The sequence below is a fragment of the Cupressus sempervirens genome, chromosome 10 (assembly GCF_028749045.1).
Source record: "Cupressus sempervirens isolate cs-2001-9-10 chromosome 10, ASM2874904v1, whole genome shotgun sequence".
Lineage (NCBI taxonomy): Eukaryota > Viridiplantae > Streptophyta > Pinopsida > Cupressales > Cupressaceae > Cupressus > Cupressus sempervirens.
The window spans coordinates 129,014,402-129,038,612 of NC_143127.1; positions in this window are offsets into that span (position 1 = coordinate 129,014,402).

Genomic DNA, 24,211 nt, shown 5'->3' on the forward strand with positions numbered 1-24,211 from the left:
CTTGTATATATTTCTATATGATCTCAATCAACATGATCATGCCACTTGAATACCTTTGTAGCTTTAACGGAAATCTGTCAAATGCTGCAAGACACAAATAAGAAAATGATGAGAATTGAATGAAGTAACATCTAAATTGACTAATGGAAGCCATGGATTCTAGGCTGAATCTTCTTTCTAGGAATCTTTGTAGCTCCCTCAAAATCCTCATAGTAAACACATCATTCACCTTAACATAATCCACATAACTATTCTATAATTATAGGCATGGATAAAACCCAAAAGATTTAACATCATTGGGGAAATTCTCTAATATTGAGAGGCCAAGCCATCATTGAAATGATGCCTACATGTAAATCAAGAAGGAAGACATGTAGAATTTTATTATATAACTTGGTTTCCTAGAGAACATTGGACAAAATTTTGCTTACCTCTTGAGCCCAGTCAATGTATTGGGTATCTGAGAAAATTACTTGAACTAAAAAGAAATACTACTCAATGAAATTCAAAGCTTCTACCTCACCTTTTAACCTATGTAGGAGGACAAAAATATTAATGACTTCTAGCTTAAGGTTAGTCCTATACAAGGTTTTGAGAACTTTACTCTTATCACTCTATGGTTTTTGGAACCATGTCCTCATGATTTCTTTCCTCCAAATCATCTTTTTAGTTGAGAGCTCTAAGACAGCTCCACCAATGTCTAAATTTGAGAACTCTTGCTTTGGCACATGAAGGTAGTTCACCACTATTTTTCTATCAACTGAGATTAGCACTGTATCATCAAGTATCACAATTTGCCTGGTTTCTAGGTTGTAGTGATGAATGCATTCATAAATCAACTCAAGGGCTTGGACTATGACTAGGAAACCAACTACTTCAACTAAACCACATCCTAAGAGCTTCTTAGTGATGGGATGAATTCATTTAGATCTCAACCTTTTCTAGAAGTCTACCATGTCAAAGAAGCAAAGAGAAGTATCTGTGAAATTCTACAAATCAAATTTAATGCCAATTAACCCATCAAAACCTGTGAACTTGGTTTCCATGAGTTTGTGAGCAATATTTTGATTCAATAAAGTGAATGAGACAAAAAATGTAATAGTCACAGGTTTTTCAAAATCTAATTGTATTGATAGAGTGAAAAATCAAAGAAAAAGAAATAACTAATTTTACTACTTTTCTATCTTTATATGAGAGCTTCAATTCATTTGTTGATCTTCAAAATTAAAGCCATATGAATTAATTTTAAAAAATATGCATTGGATAGTAGATGTGAGAGTTCAATGGACATCTATAGGTCTTTTCACTATTTCATTGAACTCAATGGTAACTTTCTATATTTGAACTACTTAATTTTTCATTTTCCTTTAAGCTCTAAAAAGTTACCATTGGGGTACCCTATTGAGGAAATTCCACTAAATGAGATTCTTGCTATATTTATTCTTCCTTAATGATTCAATCCATTCTAATGTTGCTTTGACACACTCTAGATCTAGTACAGGGTAGAGTGGCAAGAAGATATTTTCTATTTTTCACCATTGCTTCCTTCCAAATCAAATCTTCAACAAAAACACTTATGGAAGCTTGTAATGCTTGGTTAAGGTGTGAGGACCTATTTGAGAGTCATTAAACATATTTTTTTTCACCTCAAGCCATTTTATAGAAAACTATCTTGATGGGTTGAAAACTTGTTGAGGAGAAGATGACTTCAAGTTTTTTACCAAGGCTTGAATATTTGAGTAACAAAAAATTTAAACAATGTTTGGAGATCTTAAATTGGATTCAAACATTAATTTATCTTAGAATCCTTCACCTAAATTACATATTTTTACTCCATATGTGTCTTCAAGTGGTTATTATGGGAAATCACCTTCATGTCTCTGAAACCCACCAAGGAGAATATTATTTTTAAATTTTTTCCAGCACCTGCTTATTAAGGAGTGGTATGCCATGAGTGAATATGATAGATCACCAAATGACCAAATTTGATCTCTATCAGACTAGGTACTAACTTACCTAACTAGTACATAGTAAAATAAACACCTACATGAAAAAAGGGAAATAGGAGGTAAAAAGGAAAATTTGATAGAGATCACCTAACCTTAGGGACTTAGACCGAGACTCAAACATGACCGAGGATTTCAATCACTTCTCTTACTAAAAAATAGTCACTTTTTCCAACTAGTTAGAAAAAAAAAGTGGGGCAATAGATTTGACCTTCATCTAATTATCATGACTTATTTCCAAGGCAAATTGACTATTCAACTCAATGATGTGGATGTTAAGAGGTGTTTTGGATCATTGATTTGACTTCAACTTTAGATTTTTCCAGCTTTGACCATGATTTTCTCCATTTTTTCATCTTTCAAGGTTCAATCTACATCAAACTAAATCGATCTTGTTTCTAACTTATTCTCATGATCTAGATATCATCCTTTAGCTTCGGTCCTCATATTTTCTACTACCATTTTCTCTGAATATGCCATTAATTTCTCCATTCTACCTATATTAGGCCTTCAATGAAACATTTGATCATAGAGTTAGGTTTTTAGAATAACTTCCCTCACATTTGGGAACTGCATAAACTTACCCTCCCTTTCCTAATCACCTAATATGAAAAAATGCATTAGATTTCATTTTGAATGCCCACCTAGGTGCACATAAAGGGGGATAGATGAGAAGATAAGTTACTTAAGGAAAACCTAGACACAAACATCACAATACATTGACTCAACCCTAATATTAGAAGCTTAAATAATATAGGGGGGACTGAGATCATGGAAACACATGTTACTTGGTGGTTTTTCCCAAATTGGGTTTCCACATTAAATACCAGTTTCAAACATTTGTATGGATGTTTTTTTATGTGTTTATGCTACTTACTATTTTTAAATTTGAATTTTATTGTTAACTATGATATTATTCTACTAGTCAACACATACTAAACAGAGAGAAATAATGGAATGAATAAGTTGAATGGTGGTGAACAATTTTATTTTATATGTTGGTCATGAGTCTAATTGAATTTTCTAGAGTTGTTAAACACTGATTTTATATACCTATACCTAAGTATAACTAATTCACCCCCCTCTTAATTATTCTAAATATTCCAACAATTGGTATCAAAGAATTGGTTCTTATGTAAAAGTTTGAAGGACTTAAAACTAAGGATCAAGATGTATAAGAGAGAGGTACCCATGTTGATCAAGGAGAAGTTCTCAACATAGAAAAGGTTGATGAAGTTGCATCTATTTGTTATAGGAGATTCTCTACTTTACTATTTGGAGAATTATTATATTGAAGTTCCTAGACCTATGACAATTGAGCAAGTGAAAGAGAAGCAGGAGCACAATCAAACGATGATTGAGCTTGCATTCTTCCTATGCTAGATTGAATTTGAAGAAGTGAAAGACTATGAAAATCAAAAGAGAGTGTAAGCCAAGTTGGAATTGATTCATGGAGGAGACAAATTTTTTATAAGAGCTAAGAAAAAAACCTTAAGAGGAAAGTTTGATGACATGAAGATGAAAGAAGGTGAAAATGTGTCACCATATGTTGGGAGAATCAAAGAAGTGGTGAATATAATCAAGAGTATTGGTGGTATCATATATGAGGAAATAGTGCTTAATGAGGTATTGAGAGCTTTACTTTCTATCCATTCTATTAGAGTTTCTTCAATACAAGAACTTAGTTCTACACTTGGTAATGATCCATCATTGGATAGTCTAGTAGATACACTTACAACTTTTGAGTTGGCTAATTTTGATAATTACACACCTACTAATGTTGAAAGTGTTTTAAAAAAAAATTGACTATTGATGAATCTAGAGGAAAGAAGAAAAATAAGTATGTGAATTGTGATAGTGAATCAAATGATGAACTTGATGAACTTGAGGCATTATTGGCTAAAAGGATACCAAGAGGAAATGGAAAATACAAAGGTAAACTCCCTATTATCTATTTTACATGCAAAAAGGTTTGTCATATTGCAACAAGATGTAATGATAGAGAAGAAAAGGATGAAAGGAAGGAAATTTTATACCAAGGAAGGAAATAAAAAATAGACAACCAATGAAACAAAGAATACAAGGGAAAAGGTAAGAAATCCTATTACATTGGTGAAGAAACTATTGATAGTGACACTGATGAAAATGATGAAGAAGGTGTTTATGTTTCTATAAAGATGAATATGATGATGAAATGTATGTGAAAACTTCTTTAATCTCACATATAAGAAAGAATGATAGATGGATAATTATAGTGGATGTTCACATTACATGACCAATGATATAAGTAACCTTAATAAGATGGATAAATTATATTGAATGATAAGATCAAATGTGATAATGCATATTGGCTTTTAGGTTTGAAATATAACTTTTTTAATGTTACATAGTTGATCAATTTAGGTTATAAAGTTTAGTTATAGAAAATGAAAGAAAAGATCTATGATGCTACTAGTGAACTAATTGGAAGTTGAGAGAAAAGAAAAGGTAACTTTTTCTATCTAGACCTATCTAAAGAAACTTTTTTGTTTGCACAATTTGAAGATATATGATTGTGGTATAGGAGGTTGTGTCATGTGAACTTTTATAATCTTGTTGAGATCAGTAAGAAGAAGAAGAGAGTAAGATGATTTCCAAAATTGAGTAAATCTGATAAGGTGATATGCAAAAATTATCAATTGGGAAAAATGGCAAAGTCTAGTTTGAAGAGAAAAGTTTACTCTTCTACTCATATTTTGAAATTAGTTCATACTAATTAATTCGTTCCTATTATCTAGTAAAAAGCTACTACAGCGATAAGTACTTTATCTTATTTTTTGATGACTACTCTAGGATGATGAGTATGATTTTTCTTAAAGAAAAATTTGATGCTTTTCAAAATTTCAAGTGGTTTTTGGCTAGAGTTAAGAATGAAATAGATAAGAGTTTGAAATTGTTGATATTTGACAGAGGAGGAGAATTCATATATGAAAAATTTAACATATTCTACAATGATAGAGATATCATAAGGAAAATGTTTACACCTAAAACTCCACCACATAATGGTAGAATTGAAAGAAAGAATCAATCTATCATGGATTGTGCAAGAACATCGATGATGGAAAAGAATGTCTCACAAACATTTTGGAGAGAATCTATAAGTACTATTTATACCTTGAATCAAGTACGAGTCAAGAAAGCTACTAATAAAATACCCTTTGAAATTTGGTATGGTCATGCACGTAATGTGAATTACTTCAAATTTTTTGGAAGTAAATGATATATTCTAAAAGATACTAGGTAAGGTAAACTTGATGCAAAAGGTGATGAAGGCATATTCCTAGGATATTCTACAAAGAGTAAGGCATATAAGTGTTTGGATTCTAACACTAACAATATTTTTGAAAGTGTAATTTTTATTATTGATGAATTTTTAGAAAATAATGAAGAGGAATGCAAGAAGAAACCTAAAGATTACATAAATTAAATGTATGTTTATATGAAAGAGAACCTAGTACCATTCCTGATCTTGAGAGACCAATTGAAGTGATGTAGATGAGAGCACTACCAAATATTTATAGAGGAGTGCTATTAAGTGAAAAAAACCTACCAAGTGTTAAATAATTGAAGTTGAGCAATAGGTAGTGGTTGCTAGCTATCAGATTGATGAACCTATGATATAAACAGAGATACAAAAATAGGAACATGAAGAGATTGACCACGCTAAACCAACTAAACTACCATAAGAAGTAGGAAGATATGAACCTATGCTATAAAAGTATGCTAGGAGATATCATACACTAGATCAAATAATTAGAGATAAGGATTTAGGAGTTATGAAAAGAAAAAAATTAAAGAATGATACATGTTTATTATGTGAGTTAGAACCTATAATTCTTAAGAATGCACTTGAGAATGATTACTAGAAAAAAGTAGTGAATGAAGAAATTAATCATATTGGAAAGAAAAAGACATAGATACTAGTACCTAGACAAAAGAGCAAGAATGTAATTAGAAAAATGTGGGTATTCATAAACAAGTTGAATAAGAAAGGTGGAGTTACAATGAACAAGGCATGACTAGTTTTTAAGGGATATGCACAAGAAGAAGGAGTTGACTATGGAGAGAAATTTTCTCTAGTTTCAAGGTTGGAAGGAATGATAATTCTACTTGCATATTCTCCTTAGAAAGGTTTTAAATTTTATCAAATAGATATGAAGTCTACATTTCTAAATGGAATTCTAGAAGAAGTCTACATTGAACAACATAATGAATTTGTTGAACCTAATAAAAGAAACATGGTGTGTAAATTATGAAAATATTTGTATGGTTTGAAGCAAGTTGCTAGAGTATGGTATGAAAGGTTACATACTTATCTAGTAAAGATTGGTTTTGAAAGAACTAAGAATAATGAAAATTTGTAACTAAAAAGTGAATATGAGAACATAGTATTTTTAGCTGATTATTTTTTTATTGATATCATATTTGGAGGGAAAGATTCATTGCATAAAAATTTTTCAAATGAAATGAAGAAAGAATTTAAGATGTCAATATTTTGAGAGATTAATTTCTTTTTTGGTTTACAAATCAATCAAAAGAAAGGAGGAATATACATTACACAATCAAAGTATATCAAGAAGATAATAAATTTTTTGGTATGGAAGTTGTTGAGATAATGGGTGTTGCACACATTGCATAATATTGTTATTTTATTATTTTATTTTTTATTATGTAATGTTGTACCTAGATGGACGTGCAACATGTAAAGATTCCCATGGAATATTCTTGATGAGTTGTATTGTAACATTGTAAAAATATTTTATGTAATTATTTAATATTGGGGGAAAAGAATTAAATGCCCAATATTAAATGTGGGGTCAGTGGATTAGGTAGCACATGGTTTTAGCACATGGTTTATGTAATACCACTTGGTGGTTTTGTGGGACTTGCTACTATATAAGCAGCCACAAGGGTAGTTGTTGTAGAGAGAGAAAAAGAGAGAGTGACAAGAAGAAGACAAAAGGCAAGAGTCGAGCGGGACAAGGCTTGACAGGTTAGCCAAGGGAGCATTTGTGAAGTTTGAAAGCATGGCATGGGATGTGTGGATTCATGCTTGTTCACATAGTTTGCTCGGTTGTGGCTATGGCCATGAAGGCTTCCATGGTTGTATGGCAATGGTATTTTTGCTGAATAATACATGATGATGGATGCTTTTGGAGGCTGGGTTTTTTCCCTCAATGAGGGTTTCCCAGGGTATATCTTGTGTCACATTTTATGGGTATGTTGTCTATTCTCTTGCATGTGGATTTTAATTCCGTGTTTATTTCAGATCTATTATGGGTTATGTGGAAACGGTTATATTCTTTATTGCCAAGTTTCCTTTACAAGTGGTATCAGAGCTATGGTTTTATTATTGTAACCCTAGATTGAATCCATGGGAATGCATGAGAGGATAAAAGAAAGGGCAAGATATATGAATGATTTGTTGTAGATCTGAGGGTTTTGGATTTGCTGTTATGATGGGATGTTAAAAGATTTGGGCATGGGAAATTGTTGGATAAAAAGGTTTTTCGGATGTCTTCATTTAAATGAGAGTTTTGGGGGGTAGCTTGCAGAAATGACCTCCTGGGCAAAAACAGACCTCACCATTGGATCCGGGTCGACATTTCCATAAATTTTGATATATAATATGCCCTAGTTTGGCCATGTTCAGAGAAAATGAAAGAGTTTTTTGGTTTCAGCCCATGATGGCCGTCAAATTTAATCCCGTCGGAATTTTCGTCACTGAAAAAAAATTAAAAATGAAAAATCGTACTGAAAATGGTAAAAAGACTGTCTTAGTAAAATGGCCATAACTTTCTCTCAGAATATCGGATTTTAGAGTTCTTACAGGCGTTGGAAAGCTAATTCAAAGCACTACAAGATGGTGTAGGTTTGGTTCTGTGATTTTGAGATTTTGTCAGGTTTTAAGAGCCCTAAAGTTAGATGTTGTTTATTTTGAGCACCAATTGGGGCATAACTTGGGCATACAGAGTCGGATTTTGAACTTCGAGTAGTCAACGGAAAGCTCTTGGAGAGCTCTACACATTGGTTCAGATTTGGTGTAGGTTTGGCATGATTTATTTGTTGATATATTGATCTAAACATTTTATAGGTATATTTTGACTATGCTAACATTGTGAGTTTATGGCATTGGAGATTTAAGTTTTGATGTCATTGTATACTCAGTTCATATTTCAGATTGGTCTCATGATGATATAGTTATCAATATTTGGTTTGGATATGCATGATGACTTGTTGGGTCTACAAGTTGTGCAGTGTTGTAAGCAGTCTATACTTACAGGTTGCATTTATAGCTTGGTTATGGGTTGTCTTTGCCCATTGATCTTTCATTATTGATGCATATTCAGATTGGTGGCTTGGATTTGGGTTGTCTATGCCCTAAGTCACATGATTTTATGATTTTATCTTCATGTAGAAGGGATGAGATGTTGTTACCAAGTACAGTCATGGTGGAGGATTGTGGTTGACTATGCTGACAGGTTGGACATATTGAGAGCCAGATGCTCGGTTCATGGATGTGATCATGGTGTCATGGATTTTTGGCATGACATGATTGCTTATACAGGTACATCCTTGATGTTTATTAGCTTGGATTTCTGATTCAGTTATGGTGGTATATCTTCTTGGTTGAGGATCATAGTTATTTAGTTTCTTTTTGAGGAGCTCATGATGTGCACTTTGAGTTCTTTGATTGTTTGATGCCTTGGTTGATTCTCATGGTTAGAGGATGGTTTGTTCATCATATGTCATGGATAGCTTGGATACACGGTTTAGTGGGAGCTTGTGACAGTGATGGGGTGACAGTGCAGGATTAGTTCCTGGTTTGGTTTATATCTTCTTGGTTTGGAGAGGATGGATTTTATGATGCCATAGGTGACTTGGTACCACGATTGAGTGGGAGTTGTTGGCATTGATATATTTATTGAGTGTTTGCAGATGTTGGAGGTTTGTCTTAGATCCTATTGCTGCAGAAGTGTCTTTGACATTTGCATGGTGCACTTGTTATCTTCATGGTGTTTGAAGATGGTTAGATCTTGAGGACTCATGGAGTTCTTGGTTATCTTCATGGTGTGTGGAGATGGTTCTTCCTAGTATGTGGAGATGGTTTTCTTCATGGTGTATGGAGATGGTTGCATCTTGAGGACTCACAGGGTTCTTGGCAAAGGTGTGGTTTATGCTTTTATTTGGCATGTTATCTTTGGTATGAGGATGGTTTCATTATTATGTCATGGTAAACTCTTGATACGCGTTTAGAGTTGTGACATGTTATAGTATGTTCATATGGAGCATGTTATCTTTTTAGTTGAGATGGTAAGATCATGTTGTCATGTTTATGTTCCTGAGGCCATGGTTGGAACTTTGACATTGATCTTGGTTTAGTTTCTTGGTATTGAGTACACCGATCATAAGCTGGATACTTCATGATATTGCTATGTTGCATTTGGAGTTGGCATGGATTGATTGGTTACAGGTGCTCATGGATACTTAGAGACGGTGGTGACGCTGATTTCTCTTGGATTAGAGAAGTATTTGTTGGGACGGTTGATGGTTTCAGCAGGAAGTCCGAGGGGCAGTCACCTGATATGGACTTGAGAGGAGATTGTTCTTAGATGAGTCTTGGTTGGAGACTTGGGTATCTTGATGAGCATTCTCATTCCCCACTCTTGGTCTACTCGGCAGTTTGCTACTTGAGAGGTATAGCCCATTGTTTCTCTTAGTTGCATTATATTTATGCTTGTCTTTCATGGATATGGATCTTGAGCTATTGTACATGAGTTAGTTCTGGAGGGTTCATTTGAGAGATGGTTAAGCATTGGTTATCTCCATGTGCATATGTTGTTATGCTGGTTGAGTTTGGGAGATGGTTTTATATTTGGGCATATTCCTTGGATTAGGAATGGTTATTCCTTGGTTTAGGAATGGTTTTATTGAGTTTGATCTTCTTGTGAGAGGCTTACATCCATGATGAGTTAAATATGGTATGTTTTGGGTGTTGTTGAGGCTTCTTGTTGGGGTTTTATGGAGGAGATCATACTTGCACAGTTTACATCTAGAGGTGTGTGTAGAAGGACATGATACAGGTTATGATTTGCATGGTTTCTCTTGGTCTTGGTTATCTTCCTGGATGTTCAGTTTTGCTTACATTGGATTTGAGATTGGTTGGAGATTGTGATCACTGGTTTGTGCTCATGTATGTCATGTGAGAGATGACATGGCTATTCCTTTATCTCTTTCCTTTGTTGGTTGTGGTGAACTTGGGAGAGCATTGGAGACTTGTTATGAGAGTTATTCTTGCAGGATATTGGATTATGTATTGTGGATGTCCTTGATACTACATGGATTCACTTCTTTGAGATGTGTTGAGTGGATTGATTATAGATTTGACATTATCTTTTGTAGTGGGAGCTTCTTGGTATATATGTGGCAGGTATTGCTCTTGAGGCTTGTGATTGCAGGTTGCAGATTGGATATGTCAGTGATATGAGATTCACTTGTTATACCTTTGAGGTATGGATAGTTGGATGGGTTTGGCACTTGCTGTGGGTGCTATTTCAGCTATGGATATTTTGACAACTATGGATACATGTGATTACCTTTGGATCAGGTTTTTTGTGCTTGGAATTTCAGTTGGTACAGGATTTTATGATCTTCTAATGTGACAGGTTGGGCGGCTTTCTCTTTGGATGGCTTCTATGTATGTCCAGTGGGAGTGGCATAATAGGAGGTGAGATCATTCATGTTCGAGATGCTGGATACTTTGATTTTGTTGCGGGTACCAGGATGGAGCACTTGGTTTATTTGGATCCATGATGTGCTGGGAGGGATTGTTCCCTTGTTCATTTGTGTGGCTACGGATTGACCCTATGCAATGTATACAACAAGTGGGAGATTGTTGAGATAATGGGTGTTGCACACATTGCATAATATTGTTATTTTATTATTTTATTTTTTATTATGTAATGTTGTACCTAGATGGACGTGCAACATGTAAAGATTCCCATGGAATATTCTTGATGAGTTGTATTGTAACATTGTAAAAATATTTTATGTAATTATTTAATATTGGGGGAAAAGAATTAAATGCCCAATATTAAATGTGGGGTCAGTGGATTAGGTAGCACATGGTTTTAGCACATGGTTTATGTAATACCACTTGGTGGTTTTGTGGGACTTGCTACTATATAAGCAGCCACAAGGGTAGTTGTTGTAGAGAGAGAAAAAGAGAGAGTGACAAGAAGAAGACAAAAGGCAAGAGTCGAGCGGGACAAGGCTTGACAGGTTAGCCAAGGGAGCATTTGTGAAGTTTGAAAGCATGGCATGGGATGTGTGGATTCATGCTTGTTCACATAGTTTGCTCGGTTGTGGCTATGGCCATGAAGGCTTCCATGGTTGTATGGCAATGGTATTTTTGCTGAATAATACATGATGATGGATGCTTTTGGAGGCTGGGTTTTTTCCCTCAATGAGGGTTTCCCAGGGTATATCTTGTGTCACATTTTATGGGTATGTTGTCTATTCTCTTGCATGTGGATTTTAATTCCGTGTTTATTTCAGATCTATTATGGGTTATGTGGAAACGGTTATATTCTTTATTGCCAAGTTTCCTTTACAGAAGTGATGCAGGAGCATCCAAAGGTATAAGGGCAATCCTATGTCACCCAAAAAAATATACTTAGACTTAGTTTTCATTTCATGTGTTTTCATTTTTGGATACCCATTTGGGTCAAATAAAGGTTCCAACTCTCATAGTTCCACTATCAGTGTTCGTGTAAATCTCAAAAAAATAGGAGTATGTAATTGAGCCATCATTTTGGTGAACTAGGAGGTGTAAATTGGCTAGATGAATGCAATTGTAATTTAGAGCATTCCAAAAAAATAATCAAGTCAAAAGGCCCCACGGTTTGAAAGTTATTACAATTTTTTGGGTTGTGAAGACCTCCTAAGAATGCTTCAAAGTTAGGTTAGGGGCATTAAATGACCTTGAAAAAGGCTAAAAAATGGGGGACGAGTGAAGCTGGTCCATAGGGCTATAGAGCGCTTCGAGAGCTTTCCGAAAATGTAAACAGTTCATCAATTAGAGCTACGGTTCAAAAGTTATGCCTCCTGAAAGTTTGGTTACCGTTTCTAGATTCTTCTAGATTTGCGTTGACTTCTAATGTAGCTTCTGGAACCTTCTATTTGGTCGGTGGATGCCTACTAGCACTTTCTAGAATGTACTCCTAGTCCTTAACCCTTTGGGGTCTATTTAAGGAGATTTTTGGCATTGTAAAAGGTAGTTCGGAGTGGAGTTTGAGAGGAGGTACTGAAAGGAGAAATTATATCCACATTTATGCTATTGTAAGCCCTTAGGGCATGTTTTGAATTTTATTTTTCTCTGTACTGAATGTACTAGCTTATTTTTTAGTTAATACAATTTCCCTTTTCTATTGTGTCCATTCTGTTCTTGGGTTGTGTCGCCATCAGGAAGATTCAAGACCAGTTGGAACACCTATGACCATTGGACACAAACCATCAAAGAATGATGATTTGTAGAGGTAAATTAGATATTGTATATATCAATGATTGGGAAAATTGCATTAGTAGTTGAAATAGTTGTAATATTTTGGGCTCATCCTAAGGAGACACATGATGGCCATGAAAATGATATTGAGATACCTAAAAGGAAAAAAAAATTTATGGCTTATGGTATAAGAAAAATGAAATGTTTGAGCTGAAAGTATATACAAATGTTGATTGGTATGGTAATGTTGATGACAATAAAAGTAACAATCAAGGCACTTTCTTTCTAAGAAAGAGGCTAATTTCATGGACAAGTAAGAAGAATAAATGTATTTAACAATCTACAACATAAGTTAAGTATGTCTACATCAATGAATTGTTCAAATATTGTTTGGATCAAATAGTTGTTGAAAGGTGTGGAGAAAGAGATTAATCAACAATTGCTAATGAATTGTGACAATATAAGTGCTATAAACATTTCAAAGAATCATGCAATGCATACAAAGGCAAAGAATATTGAGACTAAGTATCATTACTAAAGAGAGTTAGTGAAAGATAAAGAAGTGAGGCTTGAATATGTGAACATAAAGGAGAAGATAGATGACATATTCACTAAGGTACTACCTAAAGAAGTGTTGGAATTATAGATGGAGTAACTGAGAGGGCGGGGGAGGGGGGGGGGGGGAGTCTGAATTAGTTACCACAAAAATAAATCCATAGATCCCTTAGATGTCTTAAAACTTAATTACTATTGTCACTTGGTAGATACATAGAAAAATGTTGTAACTCAGTAGATTAACTTGTTACTGATCTTTAAGCATTCATAATTATTAACATGAATGCAAAATAAAATAGCATGAACACAAGAGACACCAAATTTAACATGGAAACTCAATATGGGAAAAACCACCAAGTAACAAGCTACCAATTTTCACTCTTTTGAAGTGAGCCCTATTAGGAGCCAACCCTATTAAAGGTTACAAAACACACTATTAGGTGTGACTTGGTTAGAGGATTTAATCACCTTATTAGGAGTGGCCTTGCTAGAGGACTTTAGAACAATTTAGTTGAACTGTCCACCTTGTTAGAAGATTTACAAAATGGCTATTGGACCAACTCTATTAAGAGATTTAGGAATTACTACTACAATGGTGAGAAAGTAACAATAAGTGACTTGAATGAGATGCAACTAAACTTTGCTAATACAGATCTCTACTCTACTTTAATAGATCATCACTGATTGAATACAACTCTACTACTCCTCAAGGATATTTGATTCTTCTTCAAAATTTGCTCACACTTATTCTTCACAATCAACTCACTTGCATACTCGCTCATTCATACATTTATTCATATATTTGAAAACACAACTTGACCTTTTATTTATACATTATAGATTGTCAAGTTTTCTCAATTACAAGTTACATTTACCAATAAACAATACACTAGTTGGCTACAAACATTACATTAAACAAATAAAATTTATTTCCCAAAATAGTGAAATCCTTCATTGGTCGACCCTGCTTGGTAAACTCTACTCCAGAAATGATTTATAGTGTTAACCAAGTGAAGCTCTATAAACACTGCAAACTTTGCAAAATCCTTTGGAGACTAAGTGAACACGATAAGAATTGATTTCCCTTTGCTAACCTTGTGATCTCAATAGAAACTAGGTTCTACCACAGAAGCTTTTAGCACCTAAGTGAGCTTGGTAGAGACTAACTTCATAGTGTAACCTCCAGAAATGCTCAGTAGACTCTATAATTCTCTTTGCTAACTGTCTGAGCTTAGTAGACTCTATTTTTTTCCTTGTTGACCAACTAAGCTTGGTAGATTCTAACTAATAACTAATATGACATTTATGTAACATCAAAGTCAACACACAATTGAATAATTGTATCCAATAATCTCCCTCTTTGGCATTGATGGCAACACAACATGTCATAGGAAAATAAAATTTGAAAAGAAGTCTTTTTTGATAGAATTTTTCTCCCTCTTACATTTCACTCCACAAACTCCTCAAATACAGTAATCTCCCTCTATGAATGAATTGCATAGCTTCTTTAAAAACATAACACTTTTCATTAAAAAATTCAAATTTTAGAAAGATATGACAGTATACTCTCCCTCTTTGACAACACATGCCAAAGACAACACAAACCAAATGAATAGTAGTGTACCTTATATATTGATTCATATGCAATGTTTCTATGATTATTCTGCAACAACTAAAAGATCTTCAACTTGATACCTATTGATGCATCACTAAAACTTCATTTTAGTGAGCTTTGGATAGGGGAATGACCCCTAACTTACCTCTTAGATACAAAAATGCATCCTTAGGTAAAGGCTTTGTGAATATGTCAACAATTTGTTCCTTTGTATGGACATATTCCAATTTGATCTCCTTATCCTGTACCAATTCAATGACAAAGTGATACTTTATTGCAATGTGCTTGGTTTTTGAATGCATCACTAGATTTTTGGATATGTTAATTGCACTTGTATTTTCAGAAAGAATAACAATAGGTTCTTTGATTTCTTCCTTCATACCTTCTAATAATTGTTTCAACCAAATGATATTAGAATAGTTTACTACTACTGCAACATACTTTGCTTCTATTGTGGATTGGGATGTACAATTTTTCTTTTTACTTGTCCAAGAAACCAACCTCTTTCCAAGAAGGAAAGCTCCTCCATTTATACTTTTTTTGTCATCAATTTTCCTTGCCCAATCTACATTGGTAAACACTTTCAAATCTAGATTACCTACAAATTTTTACCATAATCCATAATATTTAGTTCCTTTCAAATATCTCATGATCCCTTTGATTGCCATCATGTGATTTTCTCTTGGTTTTGCTGAAAATATTTCTACAATACCAACTACAAGGGCAATATATGGTATTGTATGCACTACATACTGCAACTTTCTAATCATAGATCTATACAATGTCTGATCTACCTCCTTTGATTCATCATCCTTGGTAATTTTTAATCCAATACACATAGGAGTCCCAATTGATCTGCAGTCTTTCATACCAAACTTTTTTAGTATTTCCTTGATATATTTAGATTGAGTGATATAGATGCCATTCTTACTTTTCTAAATTTGAAGACCAAAAAATAATTTGATCTCACCAAACATTGACATTTCAAATTTCTTGTTCATTTGCTCTAAAAATCCTTTGCAAAGATCATCATTCATTATGAACAAAGTATCATCAACAAATATTTTTGCCAAAATAATCTTATTATCTTGTCCTTCCTTGGTATACAAGTTACTATTATTATTAGTTCTTTGAAAACCAATATGAATAAGATAGTTATATAATCTTTCATACCATGCTCTAGGGGCTTGTTTTTGACCATATAATGCTTTGTGTAATTTGCAAACCGTGTCCTTCTTGTCTAGATCAATAAAAACTTTAGGTTGCTCAATGTAAACTTCTTCATCTAGTATACCATTGAGAAATGCTGACTTAAAATCCATCTGATAAACCTTAAATCCTTTGTATGCAGCATATGCAAGTAAGGTCCTAACACCTTCCAATCTTGCAATAGGAGAAAAAGTCTCTCCATAGTCTATTCCTTCTTCTTGAGAGTATCTGTTGCATACCAATCTAACTTTGTTCCTTGACATCTTACCATCTTCATTCAACTTATTTCTGAATAACCACTTAGTACCAATCACATTTTTGACTTTAGGTTTGGGTACAAGAGTCCATGCTTTTTTTTTCTCTATCTACTCTATCTCTTCATTCATAGCCTCAATCCAACTTTCATTTTCTAATGCATATTTTACACTTCTAGGTTCAAAATCAACAAGTAAACAAGTACCTCTGAAGTTACTACTTGTCATAGTTCCTTCAAATTTGTCTCCAATGATCTAATATGGAGTGTGATGTCTCTTGACATACTTAGCTAATACAGGTTCCTTACCTTTTGAATGCTTTGGATTCTCATCCTCTTGTACTTCAGCTTCAAGTTTTGGCTATTCTATCTACTACTCGGGTCCTTCATACTTGGTAGGCATTGGCTTAGTAGCATCAGAATATGACTCAAGTTCCTATAGCTTAGTTTGATCTTCTTGTAACTTGGTTACTGAAGAATTGAGAGTAGAAGATTTCTTACTGACAGGTGTATCTGGCACCATATCAGGTTCAATGAAAACAAATCTCCTATAATCTTTTAGTTCCCTCTTGATTTCTTCTTCAATTCTTTCTACAAACTCATCAACTTTCACATGTGCACTTTCTATGACTTTGTGAGTAGACAAGTTCAAACATCTATATTCTTTACTCTTTCAAGAATATCACAAAAATATTCCTTCATCACACTTCACATCAAATTTACCTTTTCTAGAATCTTTCAAAATGTAACATTTGCTTCCAAATACTTTTAGGTAACTTACATTGGGTTTATAGCCATACCATAACTCATAGGGGGTTTTGAACAAATCCTTCTTTAGCTATACTTGGTTCAAGGTATGAACTGCAATGCTGATAGCTTCCTTCTAGTATTTGATAGAAATGTTCTTTTCAATCATTAAGGTTCTTGTATAGTCCATGATAGATCTATACCTTCTTTCAGCTATTCCATTTTGCTCAAGAGTTCCAGGGGTTGATAGCTATCTTTTGTTTCCTCTTTCAATACAAAAGTTATTGAACTCATGTGAAATGAATTCACCACCTCTGTCTAACCTCAAGAATTTTAGTCTTTTCCCTTTTTCCTTCTCTACTATGGCCAAATACCATTAGAACTTCTCAAATATTTTTGATTTCTCTCTTAGGTACATGATAGTCATCATTCTTGAGTAATCATCAACAAAAAGAATGAAGAACTTTTCACTAGTACAACTTTCAATTCCAATAGGTCCACATAAATTAGTATGCATAATTTCTAAAACTTCTTTATACTAATAGTTTTTACTTTTGAAGCTAGTCTTTCCTATCTTACCAATTTGACAATTCTTGCATATACTAACCTCAGGTTTCTTTATATTAGGAATACCTCTTACTTTCCTAAATTTACTTATTTTCACCAAGTTATCAAAGTTCACATGATACAACCTCCTATGCCATAACCAACTTTCTTCAACTTGAGCAATAAAACATGAACATTCATCAAGTTTAAGATAGAACAAGTTACCTTTTTTTTGAGTGCCTAATCCAATCAGCTTTCCTTTGTCATTCAACAGTCTTGCTTTTCCATGTATGAATTCCACTTTGAATCTATTATTGAGTAGATGTGCCACACTAAATAGATTGTTTTTTAGTCCTTCTACCCAATATACATTATCACATACAAGCTCTTTGGTTAGTGAGATTCTTCTTCTTCCTTTTATGCAACAAGGTTCATTATTATTAAATCTCACACTACTACCATCATGGTCTTCAAAATTTTCAAACTTAGTTTTATCACCAATCATATGATGAGAGAAGCCACTATCTATGATCCATGTATCATTTTTTCTCACATGAGAAATAAGTGCCATTTCCTCATCATTTTCAAACTCATCTTTCATAGCAATCTACACAATTTCATCTTCTTCATCATCAGAATCATTAGAATCCTTAGCCATGAAACATGTTTTCTTACCTTTGTCCTTGAATGATTTGAAGTCTTTCTTGCCATTGCACTTGTGATCTTTCTTCTCATCCTTGTTCTACTTATTTGGGAACCTAGCAGAAATATTTCCAATTTCTTCACATGAAAAATAGAGTAGAGGAACCTTACCTTTGTATTTCCCTTTGCCTCTAGAATATTTCCTTGCTAGTAGAGCTTCAACCACCTCAAGATCATTGTTAGAACTCTATTCTAGTTCTTCTTCACTTTCTAACTAAGAATCCTTTATCTTTTTTCCTTTCTCCTTTAGTGAAAGCTTGGATTCAAATGTTAATTCAATGTTCTTGGTAGCTAGAACATAGTTATCATAGTTATCTAGCTCAAATGCAGTCAATCTTCCAACTATGACCTCTAAATTTATCTTATGATTTGCTTCACATCTTCTTTCTTGAATTGTAAAAACTCTAATTGCATAAATGGGGAGTAATTTTCTAATAAATTTACTTATAACTATATCCTCCTTGATATCTCCTCCAAAAGCTTTGATTGCACTAACACTTGATTTGACTCTTTCAACATATTTTGTAATTTTTTCATCCTCTCTCATCCTGATTTGATCAAATTTTCCTCTTAAACTTTCTACTTTGGCTCTTCTTACATTATCATCCCCTCTATAGATTTCTTTCAACATGTTCCACATTTCAAAGGTATTTTTGTAGTCTTTGACATCATCAAATTCTTCATAGCTTAGGGTAGATGCAATGTCTATCATCATGATGTTATGAGTCTTTTTCTCAGCTATATCATTTGTACATAATGTACTAAAAGGAGTTACATATGCTTCATCCAGATATTTCATTCCTATATCTCCATTGGAAGCTAGATGGAGTCTCATGAGAGCTTGTCATGCTGAAAAGTTATCCATATTAAGCCTTGGAATTTCCCTCTTATAAGACATCCTGATCTTTAGCTTAGATCCTTAAAATCCTTCTTGCAAGCACCAAAATCTCTGATACTAATTGTTGGAATTATAGATGGAGTAACTGAGAGTGGGGGGGATGTGAATTAGTTACCACAAAAATAAATCCACAAATCCCTTAGATGTCTTAAAACATAATTACTATTGTCACTCGGTAGCTACATAGAAAAATGTTGTAACTTGATAGATTAACTTGTTACCAATCTTTAAGCATTCAAAATTATTAACATGCATGCAAAAGAAAATAACATGAACACAAGAGACACTAGATTTAATGTGGAAACCCAATATGAGAAAAACCACCAAGTAACTAGCTACCAATTTTCACTCTTCTAAAGTGAGCCTTGTTAGGAGCCAACCTTGTTAAAGGTTACAAAATACACTATTAGGTGTGACCTAGTCAGAGGATTTAATCACCCTATTAGGAGTGGCCTTGCTAGAGGACTTTAGAACAATTTACGTGAACTATCCACCTTATTAGAGGATTTACAAAATGGTTGTTAGACCAACTCTATTAAGAGATTTAGGAATTACTACTACAATGGTGAGAAAGTAACAATAAGTGACTTGAATGAGATTCAACTGAACTTTACTGATACAGATCTTTTCTCTGCTTCAATAGATCCTCACTGATTGAATACAACTCTATTGCTCCTTAAGGATATCTAATCCTTCTTCAAAATTTTCTCACATTTATTCTTCACAATCAACTCACTTGCATACTTGCTCATTCATACATCCATTCATACATTTGAAAACACAATTTGACCTTTTATTTATACATTATAGATTGTCAAGTTGTCTCAATTACAAGTTACATTTACCAATAAACAATACACCAATTGGCTACAAACATTATATTAAACAAATAAAATTTATTTCCCAAAATAGTGAAATCCTTCATTGGTCGACCCTGCTCAGTAAGATCTACTCTAGAAATCATTTCCATTGTTAACCATGTGAAGCTCGGTAAACACTGTGAACTCTACAAAATCTTTTGGACATTGAGTGAACTTGGTAAGAATTTATTTCCCTTTGTTGACCTTATGAGCTTAGTAGAAATTGGTTTCTTCCATAGAAGCCTTTAGCACTTGAGTGAGCTTAATAGAGACTGACTTCACAGTGTAACCTCCAAAAATGCTCGATAGACTCTGTAAATCTCTTTGCTAACCTTCTGAGCTTGGTAGACTTTGTCTTTCGCCTTGCTAACCAACTGAGCTTGGTATATTTTGACTGATAATTGATATAACATTTGTGTAACATCAAAGAAAACACACAATTGAATAATTGTATCCAACAAGAGGCATGTGTGTACTTGAGAGGAAAGTTATGGGTCATTCCCCTATCTAAAAAAAACTAAGAAGAGATACAACATTGCATCAAATGTGGTTATCATAATATCTTACATATTGATGAAGGAGATTACACTTTAGGATCTACCTAAAGTTGCAAAATGATGTGAAATACTATAGATTAGAAATATATCTTATTTAATTATTGTCAAAGTTGGAGATAAATATAAGGAAGTAGTGAATAAATGGAGAAATAGATGTGACAGTTACCATGGCTAGTCGATGAGAGAAATATATGAGAAAGAGGGAGTCATACAAAAGATGATGAGAAAATGAGGGATCATACTTGAGATTATGGATGAGAATAATAATGAAACTAAGAAAGAGAGAATACAAACATAAAGGGAGATGAACAGTGAAATAATTGAGGTGTTAGTTACTTTTTGGATTGTATGGTAACTTAGAAGATGTTACATTTTGAAGGTGTTTCCATCAATGCCAAAGAGGGAGATTGTTGGATCTACAAATGTGCAACAATTTTTATCTTGTCATTGATGTCAAACCTTAGTAGTAAGATATTTACTAATAATGTAGAGTTCCATATCATTTGATTGATGAAGAGGATTTGAAAAGAAGAGATCATGAGATGACCTGGTAAAAGGTTGAGTTGAGATGTGAAAGTGTGATGGAAGAACAATAGGCACTTGATAAGTCAGTAATTGGTAAGATAATGTGTTTCTTATTCATTATAATAAGCAAGGAAGAAAGATTAGTTGTGAAGAAACCAATTATTTGAAGCAAAAGATTAAGGAACTTAACAATAGTATAGAAACAACAATATGTGACTACAAAAATCACTAAAATTTGTATATATGTGACTAAACTTAGTCACATGACTAATAGTAGTTAATATCTAGTCATTTATAACACTACTAAATTTACTACTAAGCAATTTTAGTTAGGTATTTGATCATTGATTTAGTGGTATATCTAGTAGTATTTATAGTGGTATATTTAGTAATTGATTTAGTAGTTTATTTAATCATGCAGCTAGTCACATACTTAGTAGTATATTTAATCATATATTTAATTTTATATTTGATAGTTGATTTAGCCACATATTTAGTACAATATTTAATTATATATTTGATCAAATATATAATATTTTCAGTCATATGTTTAGCAATATATTTAGTAGCATATTTAATAGTGCATTTCATCATAATAGTGCATGATGGAATCAAACCACCATCCATCTGCTTGTAAAGCAAATGCTCTTCCATTGAGCTAGCACCCTTAAAAAAATGATCATACGATGTGTAATTTTCTACATTGTCTTGGTTCTTATCTTTTGAGTTTATCCCAATTATTTATTTATTTATTTATTGATTTATACCTAGTTTCTATATATAATTAGTGTAAGCTATTGTAAAAAATCAAAAGAACTAAAAAAATACACATATCTCTTCTCACTATTCTTGCATCAGAAATCATAAAAAATACAAGGAGTTGGAAGATTTTGTATGACCCATCATAGGTAATAGTTATAGTTCTCTCTATCTATTTGGATCAACAACAGATGAAACCATTCCAAGAATTAGAAGTGGGAAGTGAACAACTCAAGTTTTATCCGTTGAGACTAGTGAAGAGAAAGAAAACTCAATATTTACTATTGATGCTTCTTTATTCTAGTATAGAAATGGAAGATGTGAGGAATAGGTTAATGAGGCACCCAATTACTCCCTTATTGTCATGGTATGCTAAATAAAGGATTTCAGGATTCTTCCACATATCTAACCAGCATAAAAACCTTTACTATTAGAAATTATTTCTTTTGAGTAGAATTATTCATTTTGATAAGGGAAAAAAGAAGGGGATTTAGAGAATGGAAAAGTTATCATGGTACTAATACCATGAGATTAAATAATTAGGTTTTATACCAAAGACATGGGGATGGATAAATGGGACAAAGATCACATGCCACTCTTAATAACCCTAGTAAGAGGAAAGAGAATTTAACCAAATAAACTGAAGAGACATTATAGGCAATTACCACTTAATTATTCATATAGTAATAGTGTAGAACCAAGAATGACTATCAAAAATAACGAACACGTAGTGAAAGGAATGTTAACTAAAAAAAAATTCATACCTTGCTGATATGGGTATGTTTTTTGTTTTTTTTTTAAAGAAAAGTAGATGAAGCTATATGTTGCAAAATATAGAAATTTGATAATATAAAACCTTAGTAATTATGACTTTAAGTAATGAATTTTTTGCTACTTTTTTGAATCAAGAAACAAAAATAATGCTACAGATTTACTAAAATGCACAACTAGAAATCATCATTAGATTTATATAGGTAAAATACTAAAAGCAATTAATATTGTATCATTAGTTTCTTACCCATGGTGACAAGTAGTTGGCAAGTGAATCCCACATCTTTGGGAACATCCTTTTGAAAATGTACAACATCTTCCTTTTTCAAATTGCTAACAATTCTTCCAAGCCATACAAGGCAACATTGTTGTTTGGGATAACATCTTTTCATCTATAAACCCTTGATAAAATATGAATGTACCTATTCTAGAGCATTATGTTTCATTCCTACCACAAGCTCTACCAAGTGTGAGGCCTCACCCAATTCGTCATAGTACCAATGAGATAATTGCATTACGATGATTTTAATCATATGTTTGATACACTTTTAAGACTATAGGGTTATGTCATTTTAATATCTGCATTTTGATGATCCATAGTTTCCTCTGCATATTATGACCTAATTGATGCATTTAATGATTCTATTTCATGTTGTAAGCTATTGACATTGCTTGAATAGAAATTAAATGGTAGAAATGCTTGTAATATAAAAAGGTAATGTTGAAGTGAAAATTAGAGTTAAAAGATAAATTTTGTTATGCATTGAGACCTAACCTGCATACCTAGGGATTCAATAGTTATGGATTCAACATCTTGTTGTAGAATATGAAGTTATTTGGAATATTAAATTGACCATGTTATGTTGATAAGTAAAGTTTAGTTTTATAGTATTTTGAACTTTTTACATGGAAATTGTTAGAAGGAGTAATGTAATTAAAAGGAATGAAGTATGGAACTCAAATGTCGAATGTGATATGTAAGTTCTGATATTTTAATATTTTGAAGGTTATATTTGAAATGATTAAGAAAGGGAAAGTTAATTTGAGATGATGAAATATATGCAAGTCTAATGTTGAATGAGATAATGATTTATTTTACATATGCTTATATGATTTTCTTGGACTACTGATGCTCGAGTTTAGTGTGCAGGAATTTGACCATGGGTTAAAGGTGAATTAAGGCTCAAACTACTACAAACATGACATAGCCAAGGTTGAATCAATGGAAAAGATTCAAACCTCATTGTAATGCATTTTATTTCGTGTATGTGAATTGTATGTGTGCGTAGTAGCCTAGTTCATGTATTATTGTAAAATAAGTCTCTCTTTTTTTTATGTGATATTTGTGTGTGTCACTTGACACTTGTGCTTGTTACATGAATGACATGTTATTAGTCAATGGAACATGTGGCCACCTTATTCCGTGATAAATGCCTCAATTGAGGAATTTGATTATTGCCTTAGTTAGTAAAAAGGACAAGTCATCACCTTGGGGAAGTTGAACTTTGAATCACCTAGCTTTGGGAGGGACATAAAGTAACTTTAAGGTAAGTTGTGATTAAATTTAACCCCACCCATGTTAGTACTATAGGCTAGGGAGCTATTAATGACCCCTAGGGTGTCTAGTGGACCTAGGAGACCCCATGAAAATGACATTCTTTATGG